This window comes from Bidens hawaiensis, unplaced genomic scaffold (genome assembly GCF_021521415.1).
Source record: "Bidens hawaiensis isolate Kalapana, Puna unplaced genomic scaffold, B.hawaiensis_p1.1 tig00022097_1, whole genome shotgun sequence".
Lineage (NCBI taxonomy): Eukaryota > Viridiplantae > Streptophyta > Magnoliopsida > Asterales > Asteraceae > Bidens > Bidens hawaiensis.
In genome coordinates this window covers 41,449-55,336 of record NW_027493423.1, presented here as the reverse complement: position 1 = coordinate 55,336, position 13,888 = coordinate 41,449, and positions in this window count along the sequence as shown.

The window sequence follows — 13,888 nt, the reverse complement described above, 5'->3', positions numbered from 1 at the left end:
TGCTAACCGAGGAACGCAGAGACTTAGCCGCAGTGCGTGAAGAGAACTACAAACGACAAATGCAAAAGTACTACAACACGCGGGTAAAACTCTGCAACTTCAAGGAAGGAGACTACATACTGCGTAACAACGAGGCTTCGAACCAAGAACGCCCAGGAAAGTTGGCCCCGATCTGGGAAGGGCCATACGTTATCAAACAGGTTCTGGGAAAGGGCGCATACCGGCTCGAAAGGCTCGATGGCACTCCCATCCCAAGAACATGGAATGGAGCTCAATTACGCAAATGTTATATGTAGATCAATTCCAAAACTTGTAAAGAAAAGGCCAAGAGCCACTTCTAATGGAAATGATTCTCCTTTCATAATGTGTTTACCTTTATCCTTATGAACTCCCCACTGGTGCCGGTATTTACCGCATAAATGAGGAGAAGTAAGTCGTTGCGTGTGAAAGGCGGCAAAACCCGCATAAACACAACGTTAAAAATAAGGGAAACCTACACGCAGGTATGATGTAAGTAAAGTTTAGACATCTTTGTAAGTGCAAGTGACGGTCTTATCCGCGCAATCACAAATAAGGAAGCAAAACTTCAAACTATCATCTACCACGTTCAAAGGTTATCCTAAAAAAAAAAAAAAAAAAAAAAAAAAAAAAAAAAAATACTTAGAAATAAGGATAAGGAAAACCTACACGCAGGTCAGGTATGGGTAAAGTTTAGCCATCCTACCAAGTGCAAGTGACGGTTCAACCCGCACAATCACGAAAGAGGAAGCAAAACTTTAACCCACTATCAACCACGTTCAAAGGTTAACTTATCCTAAATACTTAGAAATTTCGAGGAAAAATGAGGAAAACCTACACGCAGGTCAGATGAAGGTTAAAGTTTAGCCATCCTACCAAGTGCAAGTGACGGTTCTACCCGCACAATCACGAAGGAGGAAGCGAAACTTTAACCCATCATCAACCACGTTCAACAGGTTAACTTATTCTAAAAAACTTGGAAAATTGCTAACTTAAACTAAGTCATGAGCTTATAAAGCAAGGAATCCAAAGAAGGAAATAACAATCTTATCCGCAAAAAGATTTATATTTCAATGATATATTACAAGAATGGCCGGGTTACTACCCGCCTGAAAGAGTAAATCTATACAAGTCTATCTTAGCAATGGAAAGGGATCTTCAGGGTCAAGCTTCAGGGCCGCTTCCACTTGGACCCACTCCGTCAGAAGAACGGGGTGGTTCGAGGAAAGCTTTGAGGACAGCTAACCCATCATCAGCAACAGCTACTTCGTCCACCTTTTCCACCACTGGATGCGGGAAGGCGGCGTATTGGTTCAATGCTTGGTCGTAAATGGCTTCGGTATCCACATTGAACAAAGGGAAGTTGGAAGGCGGGACGCCTTTCTCAACAAACCCTAGACCAAGCAAGAAGCCGGCCTTTTCCCCATCCTCATGAGAAGCGTTGAGGGCTGCGCTCATAGCATCATCGTAAGAGGTCTTTGAAAAGACCCGACGCACAACCTACAAAGAAAAAATACAAAGTATTAGAACCTTTTCTCTTACAGAGAAAAGCGTGAGGACAAAGCTAAACATACCTGAGGCAACGCTTCTCGAAGAAGCCATTGGAGGGCAGCTTGAGCTTCGTTATGGGCGCGTTCGGCTTCGCTCTTGTTAAGGTTGGCAAGTAAAACTTCCTTTGCGGCAGCCTCTTCGACGCCCTTAAGCTTCCGCTCGGTATGGTCAAGGACCCCCCTCTGGTCCAGGATTTCCTGGAGTTTCTTGGCATCTTCCATTGCCAAGGCATCATGAGCGCGTTGGAGAGCCTCTAATTTGGCCTTGAGCTCCTCATTCTCCACACGCAAAGGCTCAGCAACGGCTTCAGCCTTGCCAGCCCTCTCGGTTGCGTTTCGCGCAGTCTCCCTGGCCAGCCGAAGCTGTTCATTCACAGCTTGGGCAGCCTTGGAGCGGGCCTCGAGTCGCGCCTGAACTTCAACCTCGAGGGCCTTGAAGGCCTTCTCCTTGTCGGCGGCAGCTGCCGCCAGCTGTTGGTTCTCCTCCCGAAGAGCACGCGCCTCAGATACGTCTTTGGCGCGAGCTGCTTTCAACTTGTCGTTTTCACGACAAAGCAGCTCGACGCGCGGCTGCATCCGGGCCTGGAGAACCCGAAGCTCATTGGTTAGCCTACCCTCCTGGTAGCTAACCATGGCTTCCCCCAACGCACCCGGTGGAGCAGCGTGGCGAGCCCAGTCCACGCACTCCACAGGTGTGCGAAGGGTTGTTCCTCGGCGGATGTTCCATCGTGGAACATACACTTCATTGGAATCCGACACTGCAAAAGAAACAAAAGCAGTAAGGAAAAGATGATAAAAAACATAAGGGAAAAAGAAAGGAACCCTACGCACCTGTAGGGTCAATGACAGGCCGATAGCCGCCAAACCCATCACCTGAACCTAAAGGAAATCCATCCAACAGGTCAGGCAGACGGGAAGGTGGCAAAGATCGGCGGGAAGCCCTGCGCGTACCTGATGGTCCGGCCGTCGGTGCCGGTGGCGCGGGCATGGTGGCAGCCGCCGTGGTCGCCGTTGTGGTCGCCGCCTCATCAGCAGCAGTAACCGCCGGCTCCGTGAAGGATGCTGTAAAAATCGCACTCACGGCCGGCGGTGACGTCATCTCGGCCGGAACAGTTGGCTCAAAGGAATGAGCAACTGGACCAGCGGATGAAGGCGCAGGCGCCTGGGTCGATGCCTCAGGAAGGCTGACCGAGCCTACCGTCATTGGCGGGGAGGTACTCCCCTGCGTTTCACCCCGGAGTGCGTCGACATCCACGCCTGCATAAAGAAGAAAGTGTTAGATAAATTTATGAAGTAATGAATCTACAAAGACAACTATGATTGTACTTACGGGTTTTCTTGACCCTGAACGTACGGACGGGCGGGGAGGAACCCGATGGAGCCGGCCTCTTGGTACCGGTCACCGTCGTCTTCGTCGGTTCTCCGGAGGTAACGGTCGTAGTCTCCGGAGCAGTGGTCCTCTCACCACCGGGCTTCCCCGCCACCTCTTCACTATCTGACTCCGAGTCAGATAGAACCACCGGACCAGCCGTGGAGGCCTTCTCCTTCCCTTTCCCGCCGGCAGCAGCTTTCTTCTTCCGCACCAGTGGAGGAGCATCTGAAGATTCCTCAGAAGAAGACAGGTCAAGAATTCCAACAGCGGGTACAGCATTGAGGGATTGAGGAAAGAATATCGCCTTACCTGGCCGCCGGTGGCTCAGGATCTCGTGGCCCAGCGGATAGACCTCCACAAAACGATCCGCCGTTTGCTCCAGGATGGGCAACTCGCCCTCGTCCAGAGCACGAGTACCCATCCGCGCGGGACCGTCGGTTTCCCGCGGGAACAGAAGCGACTCCAAATTATTTCCCTCTGAAAAAAAAGAAACAGTTAGAAGACAAACTTGTATCAAAAAGAAAGACAAGACATACCATAGGGAATAGAGTTCAAACCGTATTCGAGAAGGATGGGAACCTGAGACGCATCTTTCCACACCCGGCTCATCCCTAACATAACCATCCCGGATTCCGCAAACCGGTAAACCGGAGATTGGATCCGGGATATCTTCGAAAACCATTCCGCCTCCTGGTAGTTGGGGGCGTGAAGGCTCGGTATCGCTTGGCCATTTTTAAACTTCATGGCAAGGGGGATGGCGCGGGCAGAAATGTAGAAGAATTCCTGCTTCCACGCGCGAAGACTGCGCTCGGTGTCGCAAATCTTCAGACCCTTAATGCGGGTCGTCAGGGTGTACCACCCCTGGATGCACCTCCAGGTATAGAAGGTCATCAGGCGGTCCACATGGGGCTCGATGCCCAAAATCCGGCACACCCACTCAAAATGGCGAATCTTGGCGATCGCCATGGGGTGCAGCTCGGTTAAATGAACACCATGCCTCTCAAGGACACGGTAAACAAATTTTGTCAATGGGAATCTAAGATTCCCATAGACAAAAAACGCAACATAAACCCCGATCTTGCCTCTGGGGGCATCGTACACGGTCTGGTGGGATTCAGGAAACTCAGGCTCCAGGGGATCGAGCATGAACTTCCTGACAACATACCGGTACTGATCGCCGGGCAGAGCACACTGGCACTCGCCAGCAGTACTCCTGTCGTCGGCCACAGCTTCAGCATCACGTGAAGACATCTTGCAGAGGAAGAAGAAAACGATTTCGAGAGAATGCTCGATTAAATAAAGGAGTATTCGCCGGAAATCGCCTTAAAGATGAAGAGAAGAGTGGAAAGTGTGAATTGCAAATAACCCTCTCCCCCTTTATATAGTAATCGCAATTAATGCGGTGAATTTAATGCGGAGGAGAGAGAAATCGAAGGTGCAATGAAACTATGACACGTGGCAAAAAGCAAGCTGGCAACAGCTGTTGACAGGACGCGTGCCAGTAATTTCGCGGCCACGTGCCCGAAAAATCGTGCCCACGCGCCTGAAAAAGCGACTGGAATGACCATGTTCTGTCACGTCACCATAACTTCCTGCACGTCCTGACACAGTCAGAAGAAACCGTCGCACGACGTTTCAGATGTCTGGACTGTTCTTATCCTTACCAACCTTTCGAATTTCAAAATTCAAAATTCAAAAAGATTCAAAAGTAAGCGGGAAAATACCCCTTACCTTGGCAACCAAGTAACCATAAGACGGATGCGGGTACAGTGTTAAGGCAAAACCCTTCACATACCTAGCACCCGCAGGGAATTGACGCCAGAGGTACCTTGAAAGTAAAGTAACTGTAAGACGAGCGCGGGTACAGTGTCAAGGCAAAACCCTTCACATACCTAGCGCTCCGCAGGGAATTGAAACCAAGAAGGATCTTTTGGGCAATGCTTGTGGAAACGGAAATAACATCCCCGCATAGCGGGAACGTCGAGAAATACATTGTTTTGAGGCTCCAGGATGGAATTGGTGGTTTAAACATAATTGATCACTATGTTCAAAACCACTAAAACCCCAAGGAGAATCCACACAAGTGAGACTCAACGCTCCTGACTTGCGAGAAGGTTACATACCTACCCGCATCATACCCAAAGATCAAGCAAAAAATCGGGAATTTTTGCAAGTGACATTAGGAAATCCGCGGGAAGAATCCCCACGGAGAACCTTAAAACTAAAAACCTTTTCAAAACCCCTTGCTTAAAGTCCAAAAGTTCACCTCACTTTATTGAACATTCATGAGAAGAACATTGGACTGGGGGGACTTGAAGAGGTAGGTCCCAGCAGAACCCAGTTGGTCCCGCAAGACTCACCTTAAACAGGGACGTCTGCGCAGAGACCATCTGCTCCCGCAGGACCCACCATGCTCATAGAACCTTACGCGCAGTACGCAAGCTGTACACGCAGGGAAAGCCTCCCAATGGTGAAGTACCCCGCCTGTTCCCGCAGTTGCGGATACAAGCCATCAGGGAAGGCTACCCGCGGACAGCAGGGCTACACGCACAAGACAATAGATACTTCAGTAGTCACATGAAGGAATGAGCAAGGCGGGAACAATCCCGCCTAAATGAGCCAGTCTGTACGATTCTGAAAGATCTTCTGTACTATACCTACCAAGGTATGGATAGGACAGACGATCTGACCAGAACAACCCATGAGCCAATCACAGGGTGACAGCTCACCGACAACAGTGCGAGGAGGAGCACCCTCTAGTACTGTTTGTCACTATTAGCCGCTGCCTACTCACCAACCCTTACTGTAGGGCGTGCGCAGCCTACAGTTGGTGAAATAGTGTTACTGTTGGCCGTAACCTATTCACCAACCAGCATGGCCTGCGTATAATCCACAGTAGGTAGGACGTGCATAATCTACAGTTGGAGGAATAGTGCAGCCGACATAGTTACTGTTGGCCGTAATCTATCCACCAACCAGTATGGCCTGTGTATAGTCCACTGTTAGTAGAACAGGAATACTATTCAGCCGGCTGTACCTTCTAGGAAACCTACCTTCGGCTATAAATACTCCAACATCTTGGAATGGTAAGATCATCTGCTATCCAGTTATCTAGCAATCTCTTAATATACACTTATATTCAGAGCAACCTAGTCTGATTCTCACGCCGGAGGGTGGTCACAAGGAGGAACCCCCCCCTTCTCAGTGACGAGCTTACGGTGTTTGTTTTGCAGGTCTCCTGAAGAACAGCCTTCTCAGCTAGACCTCATCCGTGGGAAACATTACTTAACCCCCAGATTATCTATAATCTGTACAGGGTCACTTAGTGTTTCTTCAAATAGGTACTGACAAAATTATCTCTTTTAAAACTCGAACCAATAACCTTCTTATGAAGAAAAACTTTATAACCACCACCCGCTGTGTGGTGTTTTAGCAAACACAGTGAGAAAACATAGTGTTTTGAATTATAAATAAGAAGAAAAAATAACATTGTTTGTTTGTAAAGCTAAGCAATGATGTCAACAAAGACGTGGCCCTCCCATTCCCAACTGTACACAATCATGTTTTCATGTTGTACCATCATGTGTTGTTGAACACAAATATCTTACTATGAACTTCACCCATTCAACCAACGCTGAAAAACACCAAAGTTTCGGTGTATATATCAATTTTATATAAAAAAATATGTTTAAAACGTTAATCAACAATAACGTTATCACTTATAGATCCACTATTTTTTATTTTAATTTTTCAAATACTTATGGTAAATCAGGACCATTATTCGTAAATTACACAAAAAAGACAAGAATCGGGAGCTATATAACACTACAAACATTCTCTAGTGTCATCTAACGACAATACTTAGCAATTGAATCCGAAACCCAAACGTGATGCACTAAATATTCTCATGATCTGGTCGGGTACAACACGGATTTGAAAATAAAACATTATACTCAGTCGATGTCTCCACACACAAGGTTTTACGGATATAAAAGAAACTGATATCCTGCTTTATTTTTGTTGGTTCTATTTCGGGATACTTTATGTGATTGGTTATTTGATTAGCTTAGGAGTTAAAAGTTTAACTTATGACAAATCGTTCTATAAGATACCTTCCGTGAATGCGTTTATAAATTTCTAATGAATAAACATTCGCTATTATATTATATAGATTAAAATTTAAGGGAATTTTACCAAAATAGGCATGTTTGACCAAGAATTTACCAAAATAGACATGTCTATTTTAGCCTACATCTCGCCAATCAATGGTTTTTAGACCAATAAACAACTAACACGTCATCGAAGCCGCCTTAGCCGCCACTTTATGGGCACGGAATTGTATAAAAAGTAGACGAGTCCCACTGTTAGCTGATGCGTGTGTTCGTGTGGTATAAAATATGATGGATTGAATGATTTGCTTTTGCACAAGATCGTGTTTTAAATTTATAAAAGTGATTTCTACAAAGACTAAACACACATAAAATATGCAAGTGTACCTATCGTATATGTAGAATAGTATTGGTAAGAACCAAGTATCGATCCGTGGACACAAAGGTTTCTAATAATAAATCGTTGTTTTACTTTTAATCGGAGGTTTTAATCATTTTGGGGTTAATTTTTGACTTTTTATAAAATGTAAATACTTATATATAATATATATATAGGTGACCAAGATAAGAAATTCTAAACGAGTTATTCAATTATGGGAAGGTTACCATCTAAGATCAAGAATCCACTCCATTTTAACATTGATCATTAGTATTTGGACATGTGATAAACTTGCCATAGCAATATATGATAGATAGCTCCTTAAACCTTAAGTGAGCATCTTTGGCACTAAGGAGATAGCATGCGCATTTTAAAGTCCACCATTTTCTAATGTCATACCATCTCAATGATGTCAATTTAAGTTGGCAAGTAGTTTCGTAAAGTAGAAAGATTAGGATTGACTTCGATTTCTCAAATACCAATTCTAACAACTTCGGGTGATTGTAGTTCATCACACAACCTCCACTAGCCATTTTCGGATTACCAAGGTTTAGAAAAATACATCATAACTTATATCTCATCATTTCTAAGTACAATATAAGGATCCATGTTTCGATAATGTATTAAAGTATTTCTATCTTTCAAGAACATGAATCGATCATGAACGATTGCCAATGGAATTGACAACCACCAACTTTGAATTAGTGATTTAAGATGGTGAAACATTTCTCATTAAAAGATAATTGTAATATAACCATGTACTTTACTAGACTACATCACATGTCTTGATTAATTATCAAGTAAAACAAAGCTTCTTCATAGATTTTAGATGGTAAAAGGAGTTTAGCTCATAATGAGCATGATGATAACATTAAGATGATTGATAATAACAAATACATGATTAATATTGGAACAATCTAACCAAATGTAGATGAATCTTTCTTCTTAATGATGGTAATGATGGTTGATGATGATGATTAATGGTGATGACCTCCAAGCCTTCAAACTCTTCACTAGATCTTCAAAGTGAGCGTTAGTGTGTGTTTTTATAAGTGAAAACCGGAGAGAATTCTTTTCAAGGCACACCAAATGAGTGCAACATGAGCCACTATTTATACGCAATCTGGATGGTGAGGCACGGCCCCATGCTTGATGAGCACGCCCTCGTGCATTTTTATGACATGTGCCAGATTTGTTTTGTCTTTTCTGTGAGGTGGCAACGGCCCCGTGGTTGGTAGGCATGGCCCCTTGTTTTTTAGTGACATGTGCTCAATTCTTCTTTGTCTTTTCTGTATTCTCGTCCACGGCCCCGTGCATGATGAGCATGGCCCCGTGCTTTTGCTTCCAGATTTTGTTTTTTCTTGTGTTAGAAGCATGGGGGCGTGTTTCTTTGTTTTCTTATGTTTTTCTTCGTCATTTTGCTTGTTTCTTCGTTTGGGGCTTGGTTTCACCTGAAATTATGTTTTATTATGATAAGTAGCCTTTTATGCTATGTTATTAGATAGAAATTGCAGTTTTCAGATATTATTTGATGCCGAAAAGATGTATATTTCTATGTACATCAAACATCCCCACACTTGAACATTGCTTGTCCTCAAGCAATCTTCTTACAAATATCCTCTAAAACAGCAAATTTAGATTATAGCTATCCCTTAAATGAGCTCCAAGAAGACGAAACAAAATAACCAATCTTTATGTTAGTGATAAATAAGAGAGAACTTTTGTTTTTATGAGTTTCCGTTTATGCAAAACGTCACGTTCTCACAATGTTCACTCACACTCGGTTTTATATCTGATCATACCTGTGATATATGTATGTGAACACTCTTAGCCAAAATGCAACTTGTGATAAATAAGCTTGTAACAAGTTCAAATCTCCACCTTTTGAAGGGTTGCATAGATCAGAAGGTAAAAGGGTTTTGGTTTAGTGTGAGTAGGAATTGGTATTTTGTGACGGTTCAAGGGTTAATGAGGATGGTAATTACAACTTCCACTAATTGTCGGGAGTCTTAAGATATCTTCAATGGTTAGCTCCCTTTTTCTGAGGTGTTTTTTTTTTATATACCTAATGACTCTTTTAAGGTCAGATCGTCAAGACCAGTTTTATCGAGGATGTGGATCAATTCTTCCTCAATCCTGTTCTGAATATAACTTCCAACTCTAATGGATCGTTCGGCTTTGAGCCTAATAGCCCCCACCCTCATTAGTTCGGTATATTCATGATGAGACTGAGTTTGAATTTTTCTACACCTTCCTTCGTGGGACCAGTTTCCGCAACCTAAGCATCGTTCATATCTTTTTGCTCTTCTCTTCATTGCGTTTTTGGAAATTCCACAGAATGATGGCATTTGTTCGTATTGGCGCCACTTTTTCCTCACCTCATTACTAAAGAGAAAGATTCTCTCCCTAAGTTCTGTAGGCAACCTAGGTTTTGTGAAGTGTATGCAGCAAACAAAATTGAAATCGAAAGAATGCATTTCCAGTTCTTCAGGGTCTGCCGGTAAAAGACCAGTGTTGTATTTTACCGGTGAAAATGGATAAAGTGATCGGGTTTTTGGGTTTTGTAATTTGATAATGGGTTTGATGGAATTGTGTAAATATTACCTTCTTCCTTATACAACGCTTCGTGCGGTCTTGAAATGAATAGTTGCCACAAGTTCTAAATCACACGAAACATATGACTCACTCAAAGCTTCCGAAAAAAATATTTATATGGCATGAGGTTTATCTTACAGTAACGGAGGAGTTGGGTATTAACGCCATATTTTGCATAAATTTATTCTCAATATTACAAAACTTCTTTTTACTTTTTTTACTTAATGATTGGTTATTTGCAAAAAATTTTCTTGGTTTTCTTTTTAGGTTTTGAATAATCTTTGTTTGCTGCACAAATATTTGTTTTAGAGAATTTTTATAATTAGTTGGACAAACAATTGGTCAAGTAATTTCCCTCCCCACACTTGAATCTCACATTGTCCTCAATGTGACAAGATTCATGAAAATATAAAAATTCTAATTGAGTATTATGGGTAAAAATGGAGAGTTACTTCCCTACGGCTTAACGAAATTTCGACAGAGCGTCCCTTGTTTTTCGTCCGTTTTCCTGTTTTTGTACCTGTATAATATAAAACTGCAAACATCCACAAACAACCAAGCATAAACTGCTGAAAATTGGGTATGAAATCATCCATCCCTTGCCCTATCGGGCTAAATTAGTACCTAACATAATGTCTTTGGCACCCACGGTCATAAAAGTATCCAAACCAACATAAAAACAAACAAACAAGTACAGCGGAAAGTAAATTGTTCAAAACACACATAATAAGTTCATAAAGTACTACCAACCCATGCCCGTGCCCGACCTACCAGTGCTGCCAGTCATCAGTTACCCGTGTCCGGGTCAAATGGTCCCACTGCCTGTCCATGCGATAGCCCAAACGATCAATCTCTCGCCTCGTCTCTACATATTCGGCTGCTCGTTGTGCATCTGAGGCAGCCATCTGCTCTGTAATCCTGTTAAATGAGGCGGTAGTTGTAGCTAAGAATTGATCAATAAGTCCATATATACCCTAGAAAGAGTATCGGCTATCGTGTGACGAACTGGGGCCGGCCCCTGATGAAGATGGGCCTCCTCTCTGATGGTAAGTTCGGCGGCGGTGTTCTCTGGGCGGTGATTGTCGTCTCTCATGCACATCCTGTATCATCATCTCTGCCGGGTCTTCTGGGTCCTAAACTTGGTTGTTCTTATCACAAAATCTCCACACACCCGGGCTAATTTGCTGAATCATCTGCATGCTTTCACAGTAATCAAGGTTGAGAGCTATCGAGTCTGGGGTTGGAGTTCCTTCTGTGTCTGCACCATAAGCCCTGTAGAGGTTGTAGATCCAGGGACCACAGAAGATCGGGGTATTTCCTCGGGCAGTAGCATTTGACATGAAAAGTTTGCAAAATAGCATAGTGATATTGCATGGTAGTTCGTTTTTCATGCAGTACAATGCCCAAAGATCCCTCAGGTTGACAACCCCTTCACTCTGTCCTCGAGCTGTGACGGTGTGACTCAGCAAACGGTGGATGTACCTCATGAGTGGGTCACGCAGTGCTGTGCTTTTTGAAACGCTCGGTCTATACTCTGTTGTTCCATAACTCAACTGTTCCCAAGCTTCTTCCCTTATGGCACCTGCTTCAGCTTCATCATCATCACCTTCATCTGTAAATTTTGTTTTAGCCTCGAACCAGATGTCTGAGTCGGTTTCCTCGGTCGTGTAAATTCCCAAATCAACTCCTAGTTGGGTGACAGAAGTTTTATGCCATACACCCCCACATCGGAATTCGATTGCCTCGTTATCCCACATGTCAAACTTTTTCTTCTTCATATTGAACGAGGCCAGGAATTCCTTTGTAAGTTCCGTCACTGAATCCCCCGTTTGGCCCAAAACCCGTCTCCAAGGTCCCTTCACAATGTTCTGATAACGGTCCCATTGGTTGACGTGTCTCAGAGTTTCTTCACACGCATGGAAGTTGGCTTCTGGATACCTATTGTTGAGATAAGTTAATCTCGTGTTTGCCTGTCGGTCCTTTGTCTTGCGGTTTCCGAAGACTATGCATGCATGAACTTCTTCTCCATACTCGGCCATCTTCAATTTACACTCAAATTAGTCAAAATTCGTGTAAAATTTGCAATTTTGCTGAAACAGAGAGCAAAGCAAATCACACCCGGGAATTCTAGTAAGCAACCAAACAGTATCTCATGCAACCTAACAAATTGATTATCAACTATTAACTGAAAACTGATCGACCAGGCAAAACCTTAGACGCCAACAATTACTTTATACACGGCACTGGTTATCAAATAGTCCTTGCTAGTGTGACTCAGTTAAGGGTAATTGCACGTTTTATCGTATTCAATCTAACCAAACAGTTATATGACTAATTATCTAGCAACTGGTAACAGATCATTCAGACCAACGTAAACCTAAACCGACCAAACACACAGAAATACTAAATATCAATAATCATATATCAATCATCAATAACAAAACATAAGTATTCTGAATCACATGAGAAAAACTGTAAAAAGTTACAAACTATACATCCCGGGTGCGACTCTAGGAGATTAGCCGAGCCTAGACATCATTGAATCTTCGATACGGATGATAGGAATCATATGTAGGATCTTAACACGAGCTAGGATAGTGGAAATCGCCTATAGGAACTGCTGGAATCGCCTCTTGGTCGTCAAAAACGAATTTAGGGTTCTTCAGAATGAAAAATAACATATAAACCTAAAATTCCCGTCTGCACTCCCGTCGCGGTACGCAATGGCCATATGACCATCCCATCGCATACCGCGACCTAAGAAAACCTCATTTTCAGATTCCTCTCGTCGAGAACCCCAAAATTTATATATTATGGCTCTCGTAACTCATTTTCTAGCTCAGGATATGCTTGTTTTACTTCAAGGTCGCATTTCGTCAACCCATCTTGTTCAGTTTTAGCATCGGCTTATGATCACTCATCTATACTCTTCCCGAATCCTTGAAACACTTCCCAAGACATCAAATAATGCTTCGGTCTTCCCGAGATATCATTCCATGCTCGTACAGGTCTCCCATTTAGCATCTTTAACGATCAATTACCTGAAATACAAAAGCACGTATGAAGTACCAAAATTCTAACAATATACTCAATAAAACTACATAATTAATACACTAAAATACATACAAAATACCCGACCATCAATTAGACAATAAAAATTCGACACGTGTCAAAGGCGGCTAAACTTAGCCTACATCTATGGTTATTTAGCTGGCATCTCTGACTCTTAGCCGGCTTCGGAATACGTGTCTATTTACTTAGCCGGCTCCAAATATTCCTTCTTAGCCGGCTCCAACTCGGCTTGTAGGCCAAGGCTTCACTAGCCGCCTTCTTTTTTTCATTTAGCCGTCTAATTTTAGCCGCCAAAATTAAATATTTTACCAACTTTACCAACTCTATTAAATATTTAGCCGTCTTCACTTAGCCGTCTTCTTAGCGGATGTAAATTTAGCCCCCAAAATTAAATATTTACCAACCTTACCAAGTCTATTAAATATTTAGCCGGCTTCACTTAGCCATCTTTTTAGCCGGTGTAATTTTAGCTGTCAGAATTGAATACTTTACCAACTTTACCAACTCCATACCAAATTCACCTGATGTTAGTCAAACTGGAAGTTTATTTTGGGGCTTTGTTGGTTAACCTTCGCTACTGGAGGAGGTCTGGACGGGAAGAAAAACTTTTTGGGTTTGATAGTTCTGACAAATATGTGCAGCCCAACCACATTGGTCAGGCGGAAAATTTGGGGATATTTGCTTGTATGTTAATGGAACATTTATGTTTTGAAAAACAACTTAATTTTGAAGGTTATTTTAAGGAGAAAATGCTTAAATATCGGAGGTTTATGGCAGAAAAAATTTACATTTG